Raw genomic sequence first — 10,281 nt, 5'->3', positions numbered from 1 at the left:
ATCAAGCTCTACATATAGGAAAGCATTATTCACATCAAATTGCCACAGTTTCTACCCCTTGAGATGAACCCAGCTCGTTGCTCCATGTTACCATCTTTGCCATAGGACTAAAAGTAGTCTCATATTCCAGCCCATAACTTTGAGAAAAGTCGTGAGACACTAATCGAGCCTTAAACCTATTAAAGGTTCCATCAATGTACTTTTTTGAACAACAAACCCACTTAAATGTAAGTGATTTACATGCTTTTAGTTTCTTGACAAGCTCCCAAGTCTCATTCTTCATCAATGCATCAATCTCCTCTTGCATTGACTTTCTCCAATCTGACGAATCTTTAGCTTCCTCATAACTTGTTGGTTCCTCGGCAATGCCTCCCGAAAAGAATCACATAGTAACTGTGTTACTTCCCACCTCATAATCATTAAGATGTATTGGTTGCATCTTTTCTCTTGTGGACCTTCTAACTTAAGTTGGCACAACTTCTTCTCTAGGTACTTCTTGAGTTTTAGAAATATCATCATTCTCACTCTCTTCGTGTGTGCCAAAATCAAGAAACAACGACTTGTACTCTCCATTTTCAATATCACTTTTTCTTGATTCATAAACATGAGAAGATACTTCATCAAATATCACATCTCTTGAAGTAGTAAACTTCTTTGTCTCATGATCCATACACCTCAAACATTTCATGTGAGAATCAATATCACTTTCGAGCCTCTGGGTCAAGTTTGGTTTGGTTAGCTTTTGGAACATGAGCATAAAAAATTGAACCAAACACCCTAAAATAACTTACATTAGGCTTTTGATCATAAGCTAGCTCAAAAGCAGATTTTTATGTACCTGGCCAAGATGACAACCAATTTGTAACACGACATTCACATTGAATCACTTCAGCCCATAGATCCCGGGGCAATCCTATGCCATGTAACCAAGAAAAGCACAACAAAACAAGATAAACAACCTTCCTTTTTGAGACACTATTTTGTTGAGGGGTGTCCTGAAAATTCATTTGACAAAAAATCCCATTATCTTTGCAATAAGTGAAGAAGTCATTTGACATGAATTTTCCATCATTGTTACTCCTAAGAGCTTCCACTTTTCTCCCAAATTCAGATACTACCGCTTTCTTGAACCGCATCAATGAATGAGAGTATCATTACCGACCACATGATGAGAATAACCCAAATCAATAATCCATCAATCATTTTTCCTTTACTTAATCACATCAACGATAAAGCATTGCTCCCATTTGATATCATCATCACTGCTTGTACAATGCACATTTGCTTTCAAAATACTTCCGAATGTGACATACCTTCCACATTTGAAACATGTGAGAAGGTTTCCTCTCAGAATTTCCTCCTTTATCAACACCCAACTCTTCTTCATTACCCTTGTTTGAAGAACATTTATTGTGATTCTTCCTTTTTGAAAACATCACCACATCATTCTCGAACCCTTTAGCCATTTGTTTGGCCAAAGCTTCTTGGTTGGAGAGGAGATTTTTAATTCATAAACTGAATGTTGAGTACCTACCCTTGAACGGAGGTAACGAGTGAGACATACTCTTTCTTCAACAAGCGAATCAAATACCTTCTTAATCGTGGATCACTCACATTCTCGTTTCCTGCAATTTCTGAAATTTCAACACAAATTTAACCCGCAAAAATATTCAGAAATTGTCATACCTTCTTGTCTAGAGATATCCAACTCATTATCCAAGAATTGCAACCTTGTTGTGTTCTTATTGGTGAAGAGTTTTCCAAGAGTATCTCACATTTACTCTGGTGAATTGACATCATGAACATGTTCTATGAACTCCATGCTAATTGATGTCCTCAATGCAAAGAGACACTTCCCACACTTTATCTTCCACTTTCTTCGTTATTCAGCCTTCTCCGGAGCATCTATGGGAATTATGCATTAGTTCCAGCCACAAATTCCCATAAGTCTTAACTTTGAAGGTAAGCCTTCATACACATCATCAAACACTTGTAGTTGTTGGCTATAAGTTTTTCCATCCCATTGATCATGCTTACATTGTTTTCATTCAGGACCTCCAGCAAGAACAAGTTTAACCTTTTAGTATTATGCACACAAAGAATTACCCTAGATTTAGGGCTCTGATGCAATATAACAAAATTTGATTTGCTGTAAATGAAAGTGATTAAATAATGATGAACAATGGGAGAACCAAATTCATTGTGTATTTAGATTAATTAATAAAGGGTTACAAGGAATGCTTAAATACAAAAGAAATGGAAAATAAGCCATTAAACCACTAATTAAAGTTTTAGGAATAAAGGTAAAATCTACCCACCACTTAGACTAAGTAACAAAATTAAGAAAATAAAGAAAATAAACTGGATTTATTTTGATTTAGTCGCCCTCGCTCATCCGCGTGAGTCATCTTCCTGCCCGCGAAATCAATTTCACCACCAACACTAGAAACCTCATCCACACAAGGATTGTTCTGTCAACATTTACCACTCATTTCCACCTCTAGATTGGATCTCGTCACTGCGAGATCTTCTTGCTCGGCTCCAACACCATAAACCTCACCCACACAAGGATTGTTCTGTCAGCATTTACCACTCCTTTCCGCCTAGAGACTGGATTTCGTCACTCGCTAGATCTTCTTCCTCGGCTCCAGTTGAGTTGTGCACTAAGGTTTTAACATCGACTAGATTTGCTCGGTTATTGTGATAGAATAAATATTTTTACATTATAATTAAAATTAAGGTAACATTGTTAGACAGTGAAAATCCCATAAGGTATAATGTATTATTCATCGGGTAACTCTATTTAAACATATTTAGTCCTAATTGACTCATAATTGACTCAAGCTTATAACCGAATTTGGGTCACTAACCAAACTGTCTAATACTCCCATGCAGTGGCGAAATCACGAAAGTTCATACTTGAAAAAAAATGTTAAATACTAAAAATAATTATATAAGTAACTTTTTCTCTTATTTGTTGCATCGTATTGACTTATATTCGCCATTATAGTTGCATATTGCTTGACTGCGTACTCTTTTCTGTAACATTTTTTTTTACTTCGCGGCTCGGTTTTTGCTAAAGATTGATCTGGACTTAGGCATAGAACTCTTCTCGAAGATAACAATCTTCTTCAAAGCTACAAAAAGAGTTTTTTTTCTCTTTATTTTTAAATTTTTTCGGGGTTTGAAACCTAGTCAAGTTAGGCTCATCCTGGCACCAATTTAATTTGTATAAGATTAGCAAGAATCAAAGATAATAGAAAAAAAATAAAAATATAGATAAGAAAAAAAATTGAAAAAGAAAAAAAAAAGATGATATACATGATGTTAAAGCAGGGCCGTCTCAACAATTTAAAGGCCCTAGACGAAAACAAAAATGAATCACATATACGTTAAATTTTTTTACTACGCATAAAAAAATAATACTCCAATTTATCTATTTTTTTTAATTACATTGTATTTAACTATTAAAAACAAGGTATTTTAAATTTAATTGATTTTTTTATTTAATTAAATATATTGAAAAAATATTTACAATTCAAAATTTTTGAGTCCTAGGCGGTTGTCTATCTTACCTATGCTCGAAGACACGTATGTGTTAAATGATATTGTTATTTGCTTGTTGAACTTATATGATTTATTGTTGCGGCTAAATTAAGATTATATAAAGAATAAAACAAGGCCGCTGATGTTGTATCGAATTCTAAGTTATATGTGGGTTCTTCTTCGGATTTCGCTTTAGTTAATCTAACTGTGAATGAGAGTGCGAGATCTGGTCCAATCAAGTCGTGTCCAAATGGCATCACCTCCGTCGTCGCTTTAAAATTCATTAAATCTTCGGATAAGAAACCGGTGATCGAGGAGTTAGAAAAATACTTTAGTGCAACTAGCTTCATGTTCCACAAAATCATCAGTGTTCATTGATGATTTGGATGTTGATGAAGACTTCTACTTTGCAGTTTCATTATGTTCCTTTTCATATATATAGTAAACATTAAATTAAATATAAATATAAAATATGAGTGATCAAATAAGGTTGAAAAATATACCATAAAGTACTATATAATTAGTTAAAGTTTGTAATGGAAAAGGCAATAAAAAATATTACAAGATCATCATCGTGTTGTTTCATAGCAATGCCATACTCTGCTTATTTTGTTGCAGCCACGGCTGCATAAGGAGTTTGCAGAATACACACATCAAACCACATTGCACAGATGTTCTAAATTCATGATATAGTGAACAAAGTCCCGCTTATATGCAGGGACGGATCTTTGTGAGGGTATCGGTGGGCCATGGCCCTCTCAAATTTCACTGATATAATAGCCATATTATAGATAGACACATTTGTAGCGTTGGCTTAGTGGTTTGCTTAGCATTTACTTTCATTACACACCCAAGTTCTGAGTACCACATGTACTTTTTTTTTTAATGGATTACCACTTCCAAATTATGTGGATGTGGATTAACCATTAATTGTTTTAAGTAGGATCAATGAAGTGTGTATAAAGGCTAGCATCTTATTAACCACGCAATGTTCGCATTTCATTTGTGTTTGGACTTCAATGGTAAAATTCAAAATATAAAGACACTAATTTATCCATCATAATAAAACTTAAAACACTTTTGTCAAGCAATCCAAAACACTTAATTTTCATTAATATAGTGAAGAAATCAGAAACATTTCTACACTACATTTAATTGGCCCCGGCCCCTTTTGAATATGTCTTCAAGATCCGCCACTGCTTATATGAGACATTTTTACTCGATGTAACAAGTACTAAGAAACGGTCAAAGTTTGTGGTAGAGGCCGAGAAATGTAGATTCGGTATATGAATTTTACCACAATTACATAAATACCCTTACAAAGTAAGGGAAGCAAGGCTTTAAGGCGAAGCGAATCCCGAAATATTGTCTCAGTTGGAATTGTTCTACGCAACTACGGAACATGAAGTTTCAAAAAAAAACTAAGCAGAGGTTTTGAAAGCTAGCCAACTACTAAAATGGTAGAAATGCCCCTTATGAATAGTACAATATGCCATGTTAACCCTAAAAAATACTACTGTTTGGTAAGAAGTTTTTTAAAGCTTTTACGAGTTCCTAGTTTTTCTAAAAAAACCGTTATCTTATAAAAAACTTAGTATGGTTTAAAAAGCTTAAAGCCTTTAGTCGAAGGAAAAATAACTAAGAGCTACTAAAACTAGCGTTTGAGGAAAAAGTCATAGTTTTTTGCCAGATTACACTTTTTAACAACAATAACTACTCTGCCAAATCACTAAATAAATCTAAGAAACTATCAGCTAACAACTATCAACTAACATATAATTTTTCAAAACATACCCTATTACCCTAAACATATAAAACAACAAAAGTCTTCCACTATCTTTCTTTGTTGTTTGCGAAAAAACAGAAATATATTAAAATGCTCCTTCATCAAAAACACTATCTTTTTTTTATTGTTTGCGAAAAACAGAAATATATTAAAATGCTCCTTCATCAAAAAAATAAAGGATGCCATAAACAAAAGTACAACATTGTGATCTTGACTCAGCTTCTAACTACTTGAGAAACAAACTAAGCCGATTGACACAATAAAATTGAGTTATATTCCCACACATAAGCTTGATGGCTAAAACAAAAATCGAAAGAAGTGGCCCATAGGAAAATCTTGAGGTTGATATTTCACACTATAGCCGTTCGACAAGTGAATTTTGCGTCAAAGATGAAAGCGTGTCTAGCTAGCCATATGACCAAAAGTGTAGTCGGGCTGATTATCCTCCAAAACTTGGAATTGTTAACACCCATACCGTGATACCAATCAAATAAATGAAAATTTTTATACTCACATAAACTCCTCCACGTAATAAAGAGACACAAAGTTTTCTTAAACCATAAAAAATGAAGCTGTAGAGATTGGGCCAAATTATATGGGCTAAAGAATTTATTTTATTTTATTTTATTCTCTTTGAATAAAACTCCGAAATATGAATCAAAATCGCGAATGAAAACACCAGCCATGGAAGAAACGAATGAATCGGAGCAAGTTTCTGATCATTTTATATGCGCCGTTTGCTTGTAATGTCTCCTATAACTTTATTTTGATTCAATTAATGCACAATTTGAAATTATCTTCCTGCTTAAGCTAGGGTTTGAATTGAATGTGTTGCTGTTCATGTTCAAAATATTAATTAACCATATATATTGTATATGCAAATGCAAATTGAAAGGTTCCAACAAGAATTTAAATATGGTAACAACTGTAACAATAAGCAAATATCAGTCTGATGATTTTTTATCTAAAGCGTTTGATAATGTATTCAAATATTTCGTGATAAAAAAGTCAATAGATTAGCATATAAGATGCATTTAGGCAATTAGATATTTAGATGCATAACTGTACACACTTCTAAATTTACCGATTTTGATGCTTTAAGTTCTATCAATGCTTGTATTGAGATACAATAATATACAAAATACTGTTATCAAAATTAATTTTATAAGTAATATGATTCAAACTATTATTATGCAGTTATTCTTATTGATCTTAATAATATTTAGGTTTTTGTAAGGATAAGTAAGAAATGTAAGGACTAATTTGGACGGATCATTTTCGTATGCACATTCGGAATTTAGACACATAAGCATCCGAATTCTAACTGCACTTTTATAATGATTGATTGATATACATGTATATTATTTACTACTAAAGTTTTAAGCTTCTTTTTGGTTGGTGATGATCATTATTAATAGAGTTAATTCTTTTCTGTTGCAGAGACCTTTTATACAAGCCTATTGTTTTAGGTAGGAAATGATTAAAACTAATTTGATATTGCAGTTGTATTATATTTATGTATGTTTATGTATGTCTATTGACTATTTTATTGCAGTTTGTGGCCATGTCACTTGTTTTTGGTGTTGCCACCGCTCAATGGATATGAGAGGCCAATCTCATTGTCCGTTATGTCGGCACCCGTATCGTCATTTTCCCGCCATATGTGGCATCTTAGACGTCTTTCTCAAAAAGATGTATCCGATTTTATATGAAAATAGGAAAACACAAACACTTGGTAAACTCTTTTACGCTTTCTCGGTAACCTTTATTTCTAGGTTATTGTGTTCTTGTATATTGGATGAAGAATGTACCTTGTTCGGTTTTATGATTTGTTCATTTTTTAGTAGATAAGAGTTGGAAACAACTCAAGTTAACCTATATATAGCGTTGTTTGTGCGATTGGTATATAAATTTATGTGATTACGTGGTATAGAGGATGAAGAACAAATATCATCTGGCTTTTTACCAGAGTTGGATGAGAAGATAGACCATTCGAGCCTTGCGGGCCCGCCTTCACATGACACTTTTGACGATAATTTGTCAACTAATCCTTCGTTGACTGAAGAAAATAAGTCAAATGGTGGGAGTTCGACTTCTGCCAGAAATTGTAAGCAGGTAACAGTTGCTGATGTGCTCTGTGCTGCTTGCATGCAACTGCTATATCATCCTGTTGCTCTTAATTGCGGTCATGGTATGTGTACTGTCACTCCGTTTTTTTTTCCTTTTTTTTTTTTTTTTTGTGTATTTTGATATGTGTTTTTACAATAATAGGATAACACTTTTTTAAAAAATCTCTTCGTATTACTTTTTAGTATATTGTGAGGCCTGCATTACGGTTCAAGAAGATCGGGTGATTAAATGTCAAGTTTGTAAATGTCGACATCCAAGTGGATTTCCAAAAGTCTGTAAGGAAATTGATTACGTCCTCGAGAAACAATTTCCTTCGGAATATGTACTTAGAAGAAGCAGTGCACAGCTCACACAAGAGCAGATTCAAACTGTAAATTCGTTCGAGGGTGAGTTTGATAGTTTCAATAGCAACATTAAGGTGTTTGTTTTTAATTGTGTAAGTCTTATTTTGTCTTATGTATGCGCATATGCACACATTTTGCCTGCAGACTGTTAGTTTCCTAAAGACATAAGATAAAATAATATCTTATTTTGTCTGCACACTCGTAGACTTAGAAATATGCTTCTAAGTGTTGTAGACATGATTAAGTTATTTTGCAGACATTAGAACAAACAGTCTTCACTATCCACCGTACATACCTCTAGGCCACATCTTCTCTACTGACATGGTTTGCAGATTCTCAGATAATAACATCTTAAAAAACAAACAACACCTAAGTTTTAGATAAATCTTTTTGCATTTAAGTTATGGTTTTATGATATCTAGTTCTTATATGTGTTATTTGGGTCAAACTAGACTAGATTGAACATTCATAATTAAACCGAAAACTACAAACCAACAGAACTGAAAACACGATCGTTCTACTTCTGAGGTGGTGAGGTCCCAAGACGAACTGTGAATCGGATTCAAACTTTGGCTCTGTTTTTAGTCCTATATAGCTGTACTTATGAAAATAGACATATAAAACATCTTTGTTTCAAATTTAAGAATAGTTAATTTTTAAGGAACATATCATTTTGATCCTGGTTTTGGACATTGAAAAATGTTTAAAAAAAAAAAACACTAGAACCTAGAACAGGATCATATGTCACCACTTCTACCCCTGGTTCAATTTTTAGAATTTTGTTAGTCTTCGAGTGTAGAACCATTTTTGCGCACCTATAGGTTCCTATATGCTTTGAACTTTCAAATAATGATGCTAATATTGTCTCTTGATTGTTCAGAAGCCAACGATCAAGGTACCAAGATCTCGTATCCAACTAACGATGAGAACTTTGTTCAGTGGTGGGCTATTAACGGTTCTAAATTTCATCCAAGATTTGGTTGTGATATGTGTGGGGTAAGTTTTTTTTTTTTTTTTTTTTTTTTTTTTTTTTTTTTTTTATATATATATATATTTTCTTTTTCTGCTTTTGTAGTAGCATGAATTTAATTAAGAAAATCTAAGCTTTTTGTAATAATCTAATAACCAGTATGGTTTTTTTTAAGGTATCTAGGAAAACAGTATGTCTTTTTAATGGGTCGAATCAAACAACCAAACGGGTTATATGGGTCAAACGGGTTGAAAGTCCTCCGATGACTATTCATCAGCCTCAAATGCTAATCATTGAGTCACATTGTGAGTATAAGTTATTTGCACTCGTTTAGAAATGAATTCTCAACATAAATATTTGTTATTTAGTTAAAATTTGATAAAATTTGAAGAAGTGTACTTGGATGATGAACTTAATCATTTACAGATGTGTCCGATAATCGGGGATAGATATCATTGCAAAGATTGTACAGAAAAGAAAGGTTATGATCTTTGCGGAGACTGTTATAACTCGGACTTTAAAGATTCCTGGCCGATTTAATCAGAAACATACACCACAACACAAGCTTGACTTGGTCAAACCGGTCCCAACTCGGGATGTTATATACAGATTGGTAAGTGGACAGCTGGCAATGATTTCTGCTGCTTCTCAACATCGGTCTAATTCTGCTATTGAAACCTCTGAATTTGCATCTTCTTCTCTTGGTGATCATAATAGTCATGATGATGATGATGATGATGATGATGATGATGATGATGATGATGATGATGATGATGATGATGATGATGATGATGATGATGATGATGATGATGATGATGATGATGATGATGATGATGATGATGATGATGATGATGGGGCTGGTTTAGTTCGAATCGAGCCTATTATTGATTCAGAAGAACGTGAAAGTCACAATCAAACTGCATTGTGAAAGATTATTACTAGATTTAACTGCCTTCATCTGCTTTGTCGATCAACCACATTTGTTTGGCGTTCAAACGATTAATCTGTCTTTCGAGTACCTGTATATTTTTTATTTATATATATATATATATATATAAATTGTGGTAAATGGTGTCAACCTATGATTGGTTAACACCATTCCTTAATAGTAACTTTTTTTTTTCTTTTTTTCAAAACATAATTTGCCCAACACCCCCCAAACCACTAACCCAATACCATCCGGATCCCCTGACCCGCTCCATCAATCCGACCCGAATACCCGCTATGTAGCTACGGTACTTTTTTTTTCGAAACCAACCCGCAGCAAAAGCGCGGGCCAAAAAACTAGTTATAGTAAACTTTTGAACTTGTATAATTCAATTGTAATATGTTAAATGTTCTTAAAAGCTGAAAACGTGTAATTTATTTTCTGAGTTATTGTAAGATTTTAATGGAAGGTCATGTGAAAGTTTCTTATCATTCGAGGTCGTCTAGACACTGATAATGTTTTTTCTTTTTCTTTCTTTTTTTTTTTTTTTGAATTTCAATCTTATTATTATATTTTG

General features: G+C 33.4%; 1 pseudogene; it reads left to right on the top strand.

Moving 5' to 3' along the window:
- The first annotated feature begins 5,917 nt into the window (after positions 1–5,917).
- On the top strand, positions 5,918–9,704 carry LOC139874571 (E3 ubiquitin-protein ligase PRT1-like; annotated as a pseudogene).
- Positions 9,705–10,281: the final 577 nt, after the last annotated feature.

The sequence above is a fragment of the Rutidosis leptorrhynchoides genome, chromosome 11, assembly GCF_046630445.1.
Source record: "Rutidosis leptorrhynchoides isolate AG116_Rl617_1_P2 chromosome 11, CSIRO_AGI_Rlap_v1, whole genome shotgun sequence".
NCBI lineage: Eukaryota > Viridiplantae > Streptophyta > Magnoliopsida > Asterales > Asteraceae > Rutidosis > Rutidosis leptorrhynchoides.
This window is presented reverse-complemented; position numbering and strand designations above follow the sequence as displayed.